The sequence below is a fragment of the Zootermopsis nevadensis genome, unplaced genomic scaffold, assembly GCF_977971745.1.
Source record: "Zootermopsis nevadensis isolate Lab colony 2312 unplaced genomic scaffold, Znev_1.0 Znev_ptg000010l, whole genome shotgun sequence".
NCBI lineage: Eukaryota > Metazoa > Arthropoda > Insecta > Blattodea > Termopsidae > Zootermopsis > Zootermopsis nevadensis.
In genome coordinates this window covers 9,168,208-9,186,674 of record NW_028259142.1, presented here as the reverse complement: position 1 = coordinate 9,186,674, position 18,467 = coordinate 9,168,208, and the positions used below count along the sequence as shown (strand labels likewise).

Here is an 18,467-nt window from a genome sequence, read left to right as displayed (position 1 = left end):
TTCAACTGTTTCACTTTCAATTTCGTCAAGATTAATTTCAAGTTTTCGCTTTCCTTCTTTTATTTTAATGTCTTGTGTTCTCCTGTCATTCATACTCTGTTCGTTTAATATTTCTCTATAGACAACGTTTTTAATGAGATTATTTTTTCGTCCCTTTTTTAGATAAACAAATACACAATTGTCGCTTGGTGCATGTGAAAATGCGACGTAGATTTGTCCATGTCCGAATGCATCCTGTTCCAAATAAATGCCAATTCTTTTGAACGTTTGGCCCTGAGCTTTGTTGATAGTGATTCCGAAGGCAGGCGTTACGGGGATTAGGCGTCTCCACATGGTAAATGGGTATTCGCTGTCACAATATATTTTTATACGTGGAATGAAAACAATATCCCCGCAATAATCTCCCGTTATGACCATACATTGAAGGAGGTTGTTGGTCATCTGCTGTACTAATAAACGTGTTCCGTTAACTAATCCTTCCCAAACGCTTAAGTTACGTACCAACATGACAATAGCGTTCTTACGTAGACGCAAATTATATGGGGGCAGTGATCGTGGTCGCAAAGTGTTTAAGTATTTGGGGGTCAGCATTTCACTGAACTTCTCTTTGTCCGAGTCTTCGACACCATCAATGCTCGAGTAGATTCGTCTAGTAACTCAACAACTCTCTCATTTATTTCGTCGACGTCACAATTTCTTGCAGCAAGGATTGCGGTAGTTTTGAGCATTTCGATGTCATTGTTTCTTATGATATCTCCGCAAATCTTTTCGACACAATCATCCGTACAAACCATGTTTTCAGACTCTTCTACCATGTCGTCGTGGTCGTTGAGGCGTCCTTCGCCGAGGTCGAGTAAGAATTTAGTCCATTTTATAGCTTGAGGTGTGGCGCGCATGTTTTCAGACAATGACGTGACCTTAAAGTGTTTCCACAAAGGCGAATAATTTATTGTTGAATACAGTGTTGACGTTTTATTTGAATTGCGTAAGACAGGTAAAATCTGTCTAAAGTCTCCACCGAGCAACATACCTTTACCTCCAAAGGGTAAGTTACAACGTGTGAAGTCTCGCAAAGTTCTATCGAGTATATCCATAAAATACCGTGGTGCCATTGGTGCTTCGTCCCAAATAAATACGTCTGTATCTATCAATTCTTTTCCTCTGTTATCCGTTATCGAAATGTTGGTGTTAGAGTCAGGCAAAACAGGAACGGGCAGCCCGGCTACTCTGTGGACAGTGTTTCCTTTAGGCAACAAACTTGCTGCGATACCTGTATAAGCCATCGTAGTGACTTTCTTGTGTCGTCCTACTAACAAATGGTACAATGTTTTATATGTGTAAGTTTTACCGCAACCTCCTGGACCATCAATGTAGAAGTACGGGTTTTTCGCTTATATGATTAAGTACTATGTCAACGATTACCTTTTCTTTCTTGTTCAATGATTTGTACATTTCTTCACCAATTCCAAAGTGTTCCTCAACAGTAAATTCTTGGTTACTTACTGTGTGTAATTTTTTAATTTCCTGAGGCAGTGTTGGAAAGTCCTTCAAACTTTTCCCTTCAATAATTAACAATTCATTAATATTAGCATGAGCTTTGTCACGTGCGTCAGAGTCAGAAATTTTATCTTGTTTTTTAAAGTCTTGCGCCATTATATCGATGAAATCATTGAAAAGCTCATCGGGGTGCAATGAGTGACAATGGATTAGAATCTGAACAAACAACACACATAGCTGATAAGGCATTTGGTAGATCGCACCTTCTTGCATGCAACATTTCCATTCAGCGTCATCTTCGATCAGTCCACGTGCTAAACAGTTTTCTGTGAATGTTTGGTAAGTGAAAGAGTCGTAAGTCTTTAAGTCCTCATAGTTTTCTGCGCCTTACACTTTCAATAAAAGAACACGAAGATGGAATGTTTCTTAATCTCTAGGGCTTACACTATATAAATGCGTCCGATTGTGTGTTTACCATCTCTTCGTGGAAACCATGACTTCTGTTTCTTCAAGTTCGTCTTTTGTTCGTATTCAACAGTGGACGCTCCTTTTTCTTCTTCATCATTGGTACCTTTCATTTCTGCTCTCCACGTATAGTGCTTTGGAATTTCGAAATAATAATACTTTTGTGCGTTTGGGTCCCGTTTGTTCAATTCGAAATATTCAAGGAGCATTGTTGAACCGGCAATTGCTTTTCTAATGTTTTCGTTGTTGCTTCTTCTCCAAATTCGACGGTTTGTTCGTTCGGCAAATGCACAGGTAGACGTATGATTGCATGACTGCGTCTGTGCATTTCATTTTCAAGAATGCGATGTGCTGCTTCTGGAGCAGTGATCATGCGACTGTCTTGGTAATTGGTGATCTCGTCGTAGTGAAGCTCATCTCCTTCGATGATTGTATAGTTTGTCAAATCACCACCTTTAAAAGCATATTTGAATAGGTACTTTACTGAAGTAATCGATGATACAGACTCAACATTGATGTGACAGTTTAATTCATGCACCAAATACGGACAGAATGGAACAACGTCTTGATTTGTTGCGACAAATCCATTTTTTGCGGAGTAAGTGCTTCCATTATTTTGTCGTTTGTAGATTGGATAACCGTCCTCGACGATTATTGTGCAAGGAGAATACTGTTTGGGAAAGCCTTTAGTACATTCATTTCCCTTCATGCAACGCGGACTATATTGATGAATCATGTTACGCGTAACAATGTCTTAAAGATTAGGTTGTGTTTCGGAGTCTGTTAGTTCAGCGCAAATGAATTTGTCAACATCTTCATCAGTCTTAATTTTTGATCCTTCTTGGAGGTATAAAAGGATATGTGCATGCGGACGTCCTCGCTTCAGAAACACAACTGTGTACACGTAAGCAAGCAACTTTCCCATAACTGAATGTTTGATCAGCAAATCCATCAAGTGATTGAGTTTCAACTTGAATACTCTGTCAACGAAGTCGGGTCTGTCTGGTGGTGTTTCATGTGGTTGAGATTTTCGCGAATTTCACGCCAATTAGGATTGTTCGTAATGGTGATGAACAAACACGGCGTACCGATAGCAGCGACCATTGCCATTGCGTCTTGGTACAGTTCCAACATGTAACGTGGCGATCCAACGAACGATGAGTTCAAAACTTTAATGCGCCCGAGTTCTTTCTTCTTTTCTTTTGCAAGCTTTTCCAAGTTTGCTTTCAAACTGCTGCACTTATCTACACGTTTAACTTGTTGTAGTTGATACCTCAAGTAGTTGATAACGTCTTTTTCACGTTTAATTTCAGTATCAACCAACTATTGTTGGAAAAGTTTCCCACTTTTTGTGACTGTATTAAATTCGTTTTCGCGAGTAGCGATCTATAGCGAGCGAACATTCCTCGTGTTAGACGATCACGAACTTCAGCATCTTTCAGTTTGAGGTCTTTATGCCATTGCATTCAGCCGTAAGGAAACAAAAAGGGATAGACAAAGGGTTCAACGAATGGGTTCATTATCGAAAGACGTTTGATTCTTTGCTCCTTCGTACTATAAACAACATACGAATCAGGATTGTCACCATCGTCGGTTTTAGGACACACAACAACGACGTCATTGCTCCATTTCGGATTGTACCTGTTTTTGTCGTCTCCAGGAAGCATCGACATAACCAACTTTAGCTCCGGTTCAGACTCGTTGTTACGCTCAGCGTTTTCTTTTTGAAGCTTGTATTGGTTGTTCATCATGCGATAGGATTTTGCGTGGACGTTAATGCGCGAAATTATATTAGTTAATTTCGTTACTATTTCTTCTTTGATGACATCTTTGTTGTCGCCTTTCGAATTCTGACATGTATTTTCGATTCTTTGTTTGACGGCTTCTTCTTCGTCGATCGTAAACAGTTGACCAAAAGTTGCATTCTCAATATCTTTCGGAAAAGATGCCGCATTCATGTTATGATAAATTTGGCCATGCAATTTAAAACAATTAATTCCGAAGTCCATGAGATTCGCTTGAAATGAAGCGAATGCCATCATGTTGTTGTAAACACGACATTTGTTACGAAAATGTCGAGGAGAAAAGAGTTTTCAAAGTTCATCAGGGTATATTTGCAACGAATAAAGCACAACCTTTCCATGTGCACAGCAATCATAATACGATTTACTGGAACGTTGAGTCGATTCATCAAGCCAATGTTTACAGTCATAGTTATTAGGTCCGAGATAATGTTTGTTGATGTTCGTCGTTCATAATATGTGCTGCTATTAGCAGTCTTCTTTGGTTCTTCATTACTAATTTACTTTGATACCTAATAATTTCCTTTTCAGCGTCTTGTTTCATTTTCTCCTCTGTTCTTACCGAATACGTTTTTCTACGTGTGTCGTTAATATGGTCTCGTCTATCAATGTAAGTCTTCATTCACTCTTCTTTATTTTTTATATACGTCTGATATTTCAGTTTCTTACGTCGCTGTTCAGAGGCCAACTGTTCTAGGTCTGTCAACTTTCTACATTTATCAATGAAGGTTTTCTTTCGCTTTTCTTTATTTCTTAAATAGGTATCATGTTGTAGTTCTTTACGTCGTTGTTCAGAGACCAACTTTTCTAAGTCAGTCATTTTTCTACATTTATCAATTAAAGTCTTCTGTCGCTTTTCTTTATTTCTTAAATAGGTATCATGTTGTAGTTCTTTACGTCGCTGTTCAGAGGCCAACAGTTCTTGTTCAGTCGACCTTTTACGTCCAGGCCCACCCTTGCAAATCTTCGTCTCAAAATCAATCATAAAGTCAGTTTTTATAATAGTTTTCATAATCGTAATATATCGAATGAGTATCACTTTATCTTGTTGGAGTTGGTACTTCAAATACTTGATAACGTTTTCTTTCACTTTCCTGATGTTTTAGGCCAACTGTCAGTCAATATTCAAGAAAGCGGTGTACTGCTTCTCCAGCAGTGATAATGCGACTAACTTGATATTATTTGATTTCCTTGATGTGAAGCGTTATTTGTTTACTCGGCATTGTTGTGTCGACATCAACAATGCTGTGTAAACAAATATCTGTTGGCATTTTTGATGATGTTATTTTTTGACGACAAATTGGTTGACGCAAATAGGTTGGCGAAAACGGGGAATTAGAAATTTTTATAGTAGATATTAATCGGACAATAGTGCTACTTTATACCAATGAATATCTTACCGTAATGTATTGTTTGCAATCTGAGCCGTGTGCCACTATATACTGTCTGTGTTTTAACATTTGTACGTAATTTTTAAAGGATAACGATATTCGAGGTACATCATGCTTGAATACCTCAAAAGAATAGTTTCATTAATATAAAACATGTATGTGATTAGACGTCTTCAAACAACTATCAAAACTCAAATCTGTTTGTAAATATTATTGCATTCTATATATTCACACACATCTTTGTTGCTGCGATAATCCCTGGCATAGTATGTGGACACTGCACGCAGATGTTCGTTGATACAGAATTGTGTCCTAGTCAGAGCTCAAAACGCGTAAAATGTCAACACATTAACACTGCCTGTAACATAAATTATATTAATTGAACAAAAGTGCTACTTTAATCCTATGAATATCTCACCCTAAAGTGCATGTTTTAAATATTGGAGACATTTCACTCATCTTAATGAACCTCATATTTTGAAATTTTTTTGTACGACTTTAATGTAAGGGTGGAATAATGTTTTGATTTTTGGTTCTGAGCCGTGTGCCAATAAATACAGTTTGTACTTTAACGTTTATACATAATTTTGAAAGAATAATGTTTTTCGAGGTACATCATTCTTGATTAAATCAAAAGAATAGTGTATTTAATATAAATCATGTATATGATTAGACGTCTTCAAACAACCATTAAAATTCAAGTCTGTCTGTAAACAGCATTGCATCGTATATATTCGCACACATCTTTCTTACTGCGATAATTCCCGACATAATATGTGGTTGCTTCACACCGACGTGCGTTAATACAGAATTGTTTGCTACTCAGTGTTCAAAACATGTATAATGATAACACATGAATTCTGCAAGTAACTTAAATTATATTAATCGAACAAAAGTGCTATGAATATCTAACCTTAATCTACGTGTTTATATTAATTGGAAACATTTCCCTTCAACTTTATTAACCACCATTTCAGACATTTTTTGTACGACCTGAAATGTATGGGTGGACTAATGTTTTGATTTTTGCGTTCTGAGACGTGTGCCACTAAATACTGTTTGTATATTAATGTTTGTTCGTAATTTTAAAGGATAACGATGTTCGAGGTACAGCGTGCTTAATACATTAAGAGAAATGTGTTCTTAATATAAAACATGTATATGATAAGACGTCTTCAAACAACCTTCATAAATCAAGTCTGTCTGTAAATGACAATGCATTCTATATTTTCACACACATCTTTGTTGTTTCGACAAATTCCGACATAATATGTGGTCTCTTCACACCGATATACGTTTATATAGAATAATATGCTACTCAGAGCTCAAAACGGGTAATATGACACACATTAATTCTTTCTGTACCTTAAATAATATTAATCGGACAAAAGTGCTACTTCAAACCAATTAATTCTTACCTTAATATATATGTTTATAAAAATTGGAAACATTTAACTTAAACTTTATGAATCATTATTTCTGCCATTTCTTGTATGACCTGAAATGTACGGTAGGACGATTTTTGCATTCTGAGCCGTGTGCCACAATATAATGTTTGTATTTTAGTGTTTGTACTTAATTTTTCAAAGGATAACAATGTTCGTAGTACATCAAGCTTGAATACCTCAAAAAAATAGTGGTTTCAATATAAAAATGAATATGATAAGACGTTTTTAAACAACCATCAAAACTCAAGTCAGTCAGTTAATATCATTGCAATGTATATATTCACACACTTCTTTGTTGTTCCGATAATCCTTGACATAATATATGGTCGCTGCACGATTAAGTTCGTTGATACAGATAAACCCATGCATGGGGCCTTATTCAAAAATGTAGAAAAAATGGGCTTGTCAAAAGACCTGACGTTCGCCTTTCTACGGTCGGCTGGACTAAAGTCTGAAACCGAGGGTTTCATCTTAGCGTGCCAAGATGGTGTTGTAAACACACTTGTGTACCGCCGAATGGTGATGGGTGTGGGGGTAGCGGATACTGTCTGCAGGGCATGCCGAATGCAACCAGAGACGTTGATGCATCTTTTGTCGGCATGTAAACATTATGCCAGCTGCGCCTACATTCATCGACATAACGCTGCTTTACGTATACTCTATTACCACCTGAGACACTTTTACGGCATAGATAAGACACCCGTTTTCCGTACGCTCCTGGGGACATTGAGTCCGTCGTTGAGAACGACAAATGTAAAATTTATTGGAACTATTCGTTCCCCACTACCAGGCAGTTAACAGCCACTAAACCTGACATCGTTCTCATCGATACCTCTGGATGCACCATGTATGTCATCGAGTTTTCGGCCCCGGCTGAAACCAACATAGTTGTGAAGGAGGCTGAAAAACGGACCAAGTATCAAGACCTTGTGTTTGAGCTAAGACAGCTGTACCCAGGATTCACTGTCAAATTAATCGTCCTTATAATTGGAGTTCTTGGAGGAGTCAAGTCGTCACTGCTGGCTAACATCAAGTTCATTCCGGCATGCCAGCGTAACGCTGAAGCACTACTCAGCCGGATGCAAAAGGCCGTGCTTCTTGGGTCGCTCCGACTACTACGTGCGCACGACCCCAACTCACTGTAGCCGCCTATCTCGTGGTTCGAGCCGTGACTACAGTTTCATCTGGCCTGCAAGCATCCGAGTTATGACAGCAACACGCCTGAAGTTTTTGGCTGCTTGTGGACCAATTAAACAATTCATAATAATAATAATGTACTTGTTTATAATAAATTGAAACATTTCCATTTAAGTTATTTTGTTTTTCTCTCTGTTCACAGTTTTGATTTCGACAAGTAAGAATTCGTATTGGATGTCAAATGAAAAATATAACATTGGTTGGCAGGTATAACGTGAGTGGTAAGCTGTTGTCAATCCCGATAGAGAGTGAGGGGCCTATGAAGCTTTCTTTTTGTAAGTGGTCGTTCCGTAACGTAAACAAGGAAAACTTAAAGTATATTTATTATTATTAAATAAATGAATTGAATTATTCAAACTATTCACCACTTTATAGGATAGCTTTCCCCTGAAGTAAATTGTGTAGCAGCTATTTCCAAAATACATTTTGTTTTTAATATTTGTTAAATGTAATATATAGTTTTATTGTAATACTTGACTATATATTTCACTACAGCGTATTTCGAATGACATATAAAGATACTAAATTGGCAGTTTTCTGAAGTTCCCTGATATTGTGTTTGCCCGGGATGTTGGCCAAATATTTTCTGAATGACTTGGCAATTATTATAGGAGCAACTGGAACAGTTGCTCCTATAATAATTGCCATTACTTTTGCTTTCAATTTCCACATTCGCTGTATTTCAATAAGAAGGTCCTTGTATTTAAAGATCTCCTCCGCTTCCTTCTTAATTAAATTCCTGTCAGTTGGTATTGCTATATCAATTATGAGACGAGTCCATTTTTATTTCGGATTATAATATCTGGTTATCCTGACTTGTCTCAACTGCCTTTGGAATTTGTTCATACCAATGCTTCTTTTCTAGCTTTACCCCAGCTTTCCTGCATATTTTAAAATGTAGCTAAGTACGATCACGATCATGTCGTTGTATACATTGCTCTTTTGTCAGCACTGGGCATCCAGACACAACGCGATCTGTCGTTTCTTCAATTTGCTGACAAAATCTACATTTGATGTCTGTGCCTGTTTTTAATATTTTGGTTGCATAATATTTATTGTTTAGCACTTGGTCTTGTGCTGCTATAATCTGACTTACAGTTTCCCCTTTCAGATTTCCTTTTGTATGCCACAGAAATGTGTGTTTCTTGCTTGTAAATTGTTTATCCAAACTTCGGAGACACCGCCAATACATTATTATGTTCTTCCATTTCTTCTTTATAATATCTTGAATCAACGTCTTAATTTTCCTTCATTTGTGTCATTGATTTCATCTTCAGAATTTAGTTCTTTGAATTTTGATGCAGTCTTAGTTATTGAAGTCATTATTGCTTGAGTCCTATGTGCAATTTTATGATAATAATATATGGATCCTTTTTATGCTTTATTAGCAAATAATCTACATTATTATTTCTTTCACTTTTCAATTTGTCCAGTCCTCTTCCCTCCACCTTCCTCTTTATGTAAATTATATCGGCGTCTGCTTTTGGATGATGCTTCCTATATTTTTTTCAAAATTTTCCTAGTTTTTCTGTCAATTTTCTACAGTTCATCCAGTCTCCAGTTCATTATTTTAAAACTGTATCTCAGTACTGGAACTGCTAATGCATTTATGGCACTGATTTTGTTTCTGGTATTCAGTTCAGATTTCATTATCATCGTTAATCTTCCATTATATTCCTCCTTCAGTTTATCTTTCATTTCTTGATATTTTATGCCATGTCCTTCCTCAATTCCTAAGTATTTGTATTCTTTTCCTTGTTAAAGCTGTTGTGTTTCTGTGTCCGTATCAATTAACAGGTTTCCTGATTCAGCAAATTTTCCTTTTTTTATACATAACTTTGCACATTTTTTCAGTCCAGATATCATTCTCATATCCTTAGTGATTGTCTTAAATGAATGGAGTTGTTTCTGTAGTTGTTTCTGATTTGCATTTCAGTTTTCAGTCGTACATATAGATCAGGTGTGAACCTTTTGTTTTAGTCTCATAACCCATATTCATTCGGTTGAGCTCTGCTGTGTGAGGGATTAAACTAAAACAAAATAATAATGGCGAGTATGAATCACCTTGAAATATTCCATAATTTACTCTGATACCTGTTCTTTCAGTTACTTTATCTCCCATATTTATTTTCATACTATTTTTCCAATTATTCAATCCTTGTAAGTTTTGAGGTTTTCACAGCGGTGAGTATGAAGATTCATTCCTTTCTTAGTGAACGATATTATCTTTTCATTAACTCCAATTAGCTTTAAAAATTTAAGTACACGGCTGTGAGGAACGGTGTCGGATGCCTTTTTTGTAGTCAATCGAGGCCATGCACAATTTATTCTTCTTGCTTTTACAACCAGCAGGTCGTCATTGCAAAATCTTGATCCTCGGCAGCACACATTTTGTTCCCTTGGCATTAAATTATGATCTTCAAAATGCTTCTGCACTCTGCTAGCAATTATTGCAGTAAGTAATTTATATATAAATTACTTACTGCAATAATTGCTAGCAGCCTTCGATTTACGCCGGGGATGCGTTCCTGGACGAACCGCCGTAATCGGAATCGGCGTAAATTGAAACTCTTTTATAGTGTAATTAATGAGATGTCAATTGCATACGTTCCCAGCACCCAAATATTGACGCGTAATAAAGTGGCATTAAATTCAAAGTTCCGAAATAACGTAAATAAATAAAGGGAATTTAAAAAATACAATTTATTCACTTACAATCAGCAATTCATTGGTCCCCGCGATTGACTGCGATTCTTTCATATGATTGATGTGTACAGTCATCTCTGCTGTTAGGCGATAGCTGGATTAATGTAAGACGTCGACCTATAGAAAATCGCATAGTAAAAATACTCTCGGTATGTCCGCAGAGATTAAATTATTCCTTTGTACGTTTAAAGCGCCAAGAATGAAAATGCATAAGAGCATACTCGCATACGCAAAAGTTTGCATTTCACAAACAGCTTTTACCGATTCATCGATCACATTCAAGGAAATTCGCGTTAACGAAACATATGTAATTGCAGAGATGACTGCAATTATATTTTTTATTCAGAATCCGTGATGTAAGAATTCGATTTAGTATAAGAATCAGTACGAGACACATTGTAAAACGTTATAAATAATGGTAAAATTTATATTTTTCACTTTTTTATTTTGTGGATTCAAAATCGGCGTTATTCTGAATAGGCGTAAATCGAGGGTTACCTGTACTGTAGGGAGACAAGTCACAGACCTATACTTATTTTTAGTTCAGTATTTGCGGTATTTGGAACAGTAAGTTATTCCAAGAACCAACCAGTCCGGAACATAATCTTGATCAATGAGTTCATTGGAAACATTTGCTAATTATTGTTGTTTCCCAGTGAGGTTCTTCAACCAAAAATTTGCTATCAAATCTGCTTCTGGGGCCTTCCAATTCAGAGTTTCTTTCAGAACTGCTGTTACCTCGTTCTCCGTTATTGGTTCCCATTCCATTCTCAGGTTTAGCAAGCTTCTTCTTCATCCACGTGGCTTCTTCGTTGTGTTTGACGTGGATTTCATATTTATCTTTTTCCGTCTTTAAGATCAGTAGAATTTCTTGCATTCTGTTTTAATAGTTTGTTTTGTTGATAATGGGTTTGTATTCTTTTGTGTCTCCTGATGCTTAGTGACTTTGCTGGAACCTTTTTTTTAAGCTCATCATTATGTGCTTGAGGTTTTCTTCGCTATCCATTTTATATTTCAGAAGGAAGCATTTAATTCTAATATTCCGATTTTCCATTTCTTCTCTCTTAATTTCCCTGAATGATAACAATATAAACAACTATTGGTGCCATTATGAAAGATTTCTAATAAATCTTTCATAATGGCATCAATAGTTGTTTATATTGTTATCATTCAGGGTGGTTTATTGAGGTTGCTTTCTTAGCTTGATTTTTGATGGTTCATTTAAATCTTCTGTTATTACTTTTGCCATTGAATAAATAAGATGATTCAGTTCAGTTAAGCTCATATCTGTTTCTGCTAATATTTCTGTGAGAACTTCATTTGTACTCTAAATTCTTTCTTTTATTGTGAAAATGTTTTGCGGTTTCACTAGTTTTAGTACTTTTCTAATTTATACATGGGAGACATGATGCCGTATAATTTAAATATCATTATAAATGAAGTTCCTGAATTAATTTCATCTCCTGCTGTATTTCTTCCATTTCCACATCTCTTACTCTTTTGTTCTTCTTAATGTAGTTTATTTGGTTTATAAGTTTCTTAGCATCGATATTCGTTCTACTGTTTGGATTTCTTTTCCTCCATAGCTCATACACACTCTTGTAGTCGTCTGAAGACTCTCTTAATTTCTTCTCTTGGCCAAGGCACTCTTGTTTTTCTTGTAATATTTTCCTGTATATCTTGGGCTTGTTGGCTGTGTCTTTGGGTGGCCTGCGTTGAATTACCTCATTGCACTAACCACCTCAGCCCTTGGAGTGCCTAGGCGACCTGCACTCCAGATCTTTGTCTTACTATTCTTCGGTAGTAGCTGCTGATCATTTACATTCTGAGGTGTAAATGATTTTTTTTTTTCCATCGTTGTCCGACGAATAGCTAGGGATTGAATGGTCCAATTTTGCACAGTTTATTATTACCATCTTCGTCGTCGTCATCGTTCATAAGAGAGAAATAACAGAATACGAGGTCTGACAAAACGTGTGACTCAGACAGAAGCGCAAAGTAATTAATTAATTCCTCTATTTCCAGTTGTGTTTGCACAGTTTTTGTCACAAAACAAAGATAAGTCCCTAATTAACGTGCACAAAAAATTATTCTTAACTGTTTGGTAATTTTAGCATATTTAAGAACGTTGTCTTTCTGCCACACGCCGTTTCTTCGTTGAAATCTGCACATGTATTTCATGCTTCACAAAGACTAGCTGTAAGAAAAGAAAGGGAATAGCCCAATGACTTGGCGGTCATGCTAATAGGTCTCATATGCGTGTCTCCTATGAAAAGAGCATTCAAATGTTGACGACTGGTGCAGAGAAAATGTATATAGTATATTTAGCAGGATTTGTACAGAAACGAATACCGATCACACATCTGCTGGGTTCATCTCAGTTTCGGAAATATCTGAAGTCGCGTAGGACAAAATTATTTAGACTAGGTACGGTAGATACATTCACAATGGTATTTCTCATAATTTTTAGACGAATGCCAAGCACTAAACGGTACGATTAAACGTGAGCAAAAAACAACCGGTTGAATGTTCTAGAGAAAGAAATTAGCCAAAATTATCAAAGCTAGCCAACACAGTTTTGATTCTGGACTTTCACATTCATTACTTTTGTATTTTCTTTCTTGGTCCAACTGGAAAATAGTTAGTCAAGTCACTTTTTCATTTTGTTCTCGAGGTCCGATTGGAGTAAAGGGCCTGCAGATATAGAAAAGTAACTGCAAATTCACTTATTTATCAGTCGTGTAAACTGGTCCTTGAACTTAGGGGTTGGGAAGAGGTTGACAACTAGTCGTTTTAAACCAAGTTACGAAATCACCCAGATTGCGCCGGACATGGATAATTTTCGACAAGGTGATTTCAGTAGGTTAAATATGTAGCATGCACAGGAAAGGTCAGAAGTGCAAAATGTTGGTTGTAAAGCTTGAGGAGAAGAGTCAACTCGTGAGAACTTGAAGTGGATGGAAAGATAGTAATAACAAAGATCTTAAAATGGTGGCATTTATGTTGTTACAAGAAGCGCTGATGTATTTCTGTGGACACGGTAATATACATTCGGTTTCCACTTAGGCAAGACACTTATTCACAAGCGAACTGAGTGTTGGCACCTCAATGTCTCTGTACCTATTATTTAGAATAATGTTTAAATTTATAAGAACATTTTTTTCTCATTAACTAGACGTAATGAAACAATCAGCCAAAAACACTTACTTCAACCATAAATCAAACTGGTTTTGTTCGAATTAATGCTTTCAGAACCATATAGTAGATTTATCATACATGCATCAGTTCATCAGTGCAGCCACCTATTGCATAAGAACTTCAATTCGATTGTCAGACCTCGTACATAATAAACAAGTTTGAAACAAACGAATTTCAGAAATATTTGTACCTCAGAGATAAAAGTTAAGGAAGGTTTTCTTTCTCACTTAGAATTATTGTCACTTTGTTATGGCATAACGGCGTAAACATAGTCTTTAACAAGCGCCGATGTCAGAAGAAAATACTGGTTACAAAATCTCATGGATACCCGAATGAATTTTAGAGATATTTGGTTACGATCTTCATATGTAAACATAAAAATCCAGGATAAAATTCAATGGAGGGAATTTATTTTTCATTCATTTACACTCGAAGTATTGGACCATTCCAGGACAGTTGCTCAAGGCAACTTGTCCTATTAGTCTTGAAGTGCATTTTGAATAGTAAGTGCCTCAGCACAATTTGTGCTCAATCCTGATATGTCTGCGAAGGCCATCTATTAGAGAATCAGGGGAGACATGTATGAGAACTGCCTGGTAATTTTGCTAGCGAAACATATCGATCATCTTCGTAAAGTTGTTTACATGCCGTAATTCTACGACGTGGGACCGACAACTTTACTTCCCCTAAGAAGAAAGTTGTGATACGGGTTTTTATCACCTTTAAAAACCCGCGAACCTTTTGTAGGGTGGCTAAAACATTAACCTCTAGTCCACCGAGGGTGACAGAAATCATTTTTAAAAACTAATTCTTTATGATCAGCGAAACATTTAGTACCTGTTCAAGAAAAACTTTTAACATCGCAGTTTCCTTCATTTTCTTCCAGATGACTGCGATATAAAGTATACGACCAGTTACAACTTAACTAAGCTGGATAACGGAGAAGTGTACCTAGTACTCTAGGACTTCAAATTGTTGATGGAACCTCAGGTTTTCAAAATTCAACTAGATAACTTATTCAACGGAAACACGTTACTAGGTGAGTAGGAATTTTTTAGTTCTATATGTGAGATAAGAATTTTTTGCAGATGTAAACAAAATACAAGATTAGCTGTGATGTAATTTCGAAAAAAGAAATGTTAGGCGAGCTGAAAATTATATAGTTGTTACAAAATATTCTACGGAAGCACCAAACATGTGGAGTTTAAGCATATTTCCAGTTGAAACGAGAATTTGTGAAATTTTTCACAAATTACTAAACGAGCTGACGAAGAGCGAAACAAATTGGTAGGTAGAATTGGAACCTTATCAATCATAGGCGATCTACTAGGTGAGCTGAATACTCGTGCAATTTAGTAACATACTGTTTGAGCAGAGAAATGCACTTCTCAGAAACTGCTGGGAGAAATGAAAAATTCTGTAGTTCCAAGGAGATTATTACGTGAGCTGAGAAGTTGTGCAAAACCCTTAGTGATTTATGGTATGTCTCGCTCTTTCAGAGGATAACACGAACAAATTCATTAACGAAAACTGGAAGCTCAACCTGACTGAAACTTGGACGCTCATGTATGACGCCTTAGGAAAATACTACACGCGATTTTTTCGGAAGCCGCCATGAAGGTTCCATGATGTTCGATGACACTGAATAAATATTTTAAGTTTTGTTAAATAAATAAATACGGTGAATGGTCGATGGACAATAACAAGTCAACTAGATATTCCATCTGCTATTATCATCTCTTTCTCTGCTCCTTTCACTAATATAATAATCCGAAATCTTCGGAATGGAAGTAAGTTTTGAGATTGTGAATAAATTTTGCACGCTGTTTTTTCCAATTACTTGAATTCAACCCATTACAAGGTGTTCAATATCAGAAGATCAAAGAAGCCGAAAATCAAGTATCCCAGCAAGATTCTAAATTATGATCTTAGACAGCACGCACCTTAATCAGCGTTGCCTTAATATTTCACTGTCTCAATTCACTTTGCAATATTAACAAAATCATTTACTCTTTAAAATGTTGTTAAACATGTTCAAAGCAATACTTCTTATTTCATATTGATGTGACACTTACTTGTTGTCTCGCCCTAATGGGCGATTATGAAATGAAGGTTCTTAAACACAGAGAACACTTGCCTTTGCTAATAAGTTTATAGACTGTTGTGTTTGGAATTTATGATTCTCTGATTCTTTCCAGTGAAACCATATTTCACATACAATTTGCACAAAAAGCATGCTATTCAACAGTATATACATACGTATCCTCACACATAAGAATTACCAGTAATTAGCATGATATTAAACACAGATATACTGTTGTGTGTGAATAATTTCTGTAGCAGTTACTATTTGTACCTTGTGGTGAGTCATGTAATTCTGGTCAGGAACTGGGATGAGACAGTTGTGTTTCAATCCATCAACAATATACTGTAGACTGGGAAGTGATAAAAAAATTTAAAATTCTCTCGTACTTTTAAAGACTGTATTTCTAGATCAAAATGGAACACAAACGGAAAATATCAATTGCTTAATTTTTGTAATTAATAGCTCATTTGAAAGTGGAAAACGTTTTACACTTGCAGTGAAATAAATTACTTGGTTCTGCTTTCTCAATGACATATCTTTAATTACATGACCAACAACTTGTGATGACTTGGCAGACACAATTTCTGAAAAACAAATTGTAATTTCTTATAGATTTATTACTAGAAACTACTCCCTTTGATGAAATTTTTTTCAGAATTAATCTATTTATCTTAATAAATATTCTATGAAAAACTGCTTGTTAAAGTTGCATACTTGGTTTGTGTGTAAACACAATAGTGCAACTAACTGGTTAGAATTCTGGTAAACAACAAATACAATCACACCTTGCCAGGTTGATTCTTGCTCTTTGCCCACCACTCAGAGTGACAACCCTCTCCCCCACAATAGTCATGTCACCATGGGACAACAGCTGGAAGTCTCCTTCAAGAGCACAAGCCCACACCACTTGTCTGTACCAGTTCCTATCCATGAGCTGCCCAAACAGGATGTTCTGCCGCATAGAGGCTGTGAACAGCCATGGTTCTTGCGACGCATATGATACTAATTCTCCCACTGATGAGAGGCAGTTCTTTCAGAAAGTCATGGACCAGTGATGCCTGCAACAGCAGTAATATTTAAATAACACATGTACAGTATGGTGCATTTTGGTGAATCTCAATGACTCCCCAATGAACTACAATTTAAAGATAAACAATTTATTGGCACAATTTCGCAAGCAATGTACGAAGTTTATTCTACAACACAAGACAAATATTGAAGTAATAAAATCTGATAGTAACATCAAAATGTCTCACACTTATCTTCCGAGAAACATGTCATGGAGAAAAGAGACTTAACAAAAACTGTTCCGTTACAGAGAACGTTGCAACAAATGTACCAACACTTCCACTAACTTCTCAATATTACAGTACAGTGATCAGAATTCCTGCATCGCATTCACCTTGGCTGAAATCTCAGTCCAGAATCTGGCCATTCTGTCATTCCAAAAATATTGTGATGACTTAAACTAGGACACAACTTACAAGTAATTTTTTTACAATTATCCTGCCAATCAATATTGCATAACAAATGCAGTTGACAAAGTGTCATTAAACACATAAAAGTGTTCACTAATTAACACAGTTAATCATCTTCACAGATATGTCCACTCTAAGGGAATGAAGGACTCATAATAAGCATATTGCATCTGACTTCCATCCATGGGGAACGCAATTTGTGTCTTGACTAAAAGGTTGATCGATTACATGTGTATAATTTTAACTTCATCATTCTTGACTGGAACACTGGTTTTTGAAGTCTATAAGTTTTCCTTGGTTCTATGAAAGAAAAGATATTATACTAAAACAGGTCATGACAACTTCTTCCACCACCCTTACTAAAAGACTGTTCAAGATCATCCAAACATCTTACAGAATGTTAAATAATGTATGCTGTTATTACAGAATTATTAAATCACCTATAAGACCAAAAATAAAGGAAACACATAATAATGGCTTTTCATAAACTACTAAATTTGTATGTTTATACCTCAGTGTCTTTATGCACTATTGGGCAGAACTGTTTTTAGATTACACGATATTAAAATATGAAACTTGATGAGAATATATCCACTACTTAAAAGTGTACATATAAAAATTTATACATGTTGAAAGGAAATCCCCATATTATGGAGCTGCAGTCCGAACTTTAACTTACGTTACCTTACATTACATTACAATGCCTTGCCTTGTCTTGTCTTGATTTACCTTGCCTTGCCATGCATTGTCTTTCCTTGCCTTGCCTTGCTTTGCCTTGTCTTGCCTTGCCTTGCCTTGCCTTACATTACATTACCTTACGTTACCTTATATTACATTGCCTTGCCTTGCCTTACCTTTCCTTACCTTACATTACATTACCTTAAGTTACCTTACTCTACAATACGTTGCCTTGCCTTACATTAAATTACATTACATAGCCTTGTCTTGCCTTGCCTTGCCTTGCTTTGCCTTGCCTTGCCTTGCCTTGCCTTGCCTTGCCTTGCCTTACATTACAATACCTTAAGTTACCTTACATTACATTACATTGCCTTGCCTAGCCTTGACTTACATTGCCTTGCCTTGCCTTGCCTTACCTTGCGTTAAATTATATTACGTTACCTTACATTACATTACATTGAATTGCCTTGCCTTACCTTGTTTACATTGCATTAACTTACGTTAACTTACATTACATTAAG

At 36.2% G+C, this 18,467-nt stretch overlaps 1 long non-coding RNA gene across 1 annotated transcript in view; it reads right to left on the bottom strand.

Moving 5' to 3' along the window:
* Positions 1 to 14,590: 14,590 nt before the first annotated feature.
* The window catches only part of LOC147874230 (uncharacterized), a 74,053-nt gene continuing 70,176 nt past the window's right edge, over positions 14,591 to 18,467 (bottom strand). The window contains exon 2 of the long non-coding RNA XR_015534430.1: positions 14,591 to 14,655. This is a non-coding gene — a long non-coding RNA (uncharacterized LOC147874230). The remainder of the gene's footprint in view (positions 14,656 to 18,467) is intronic.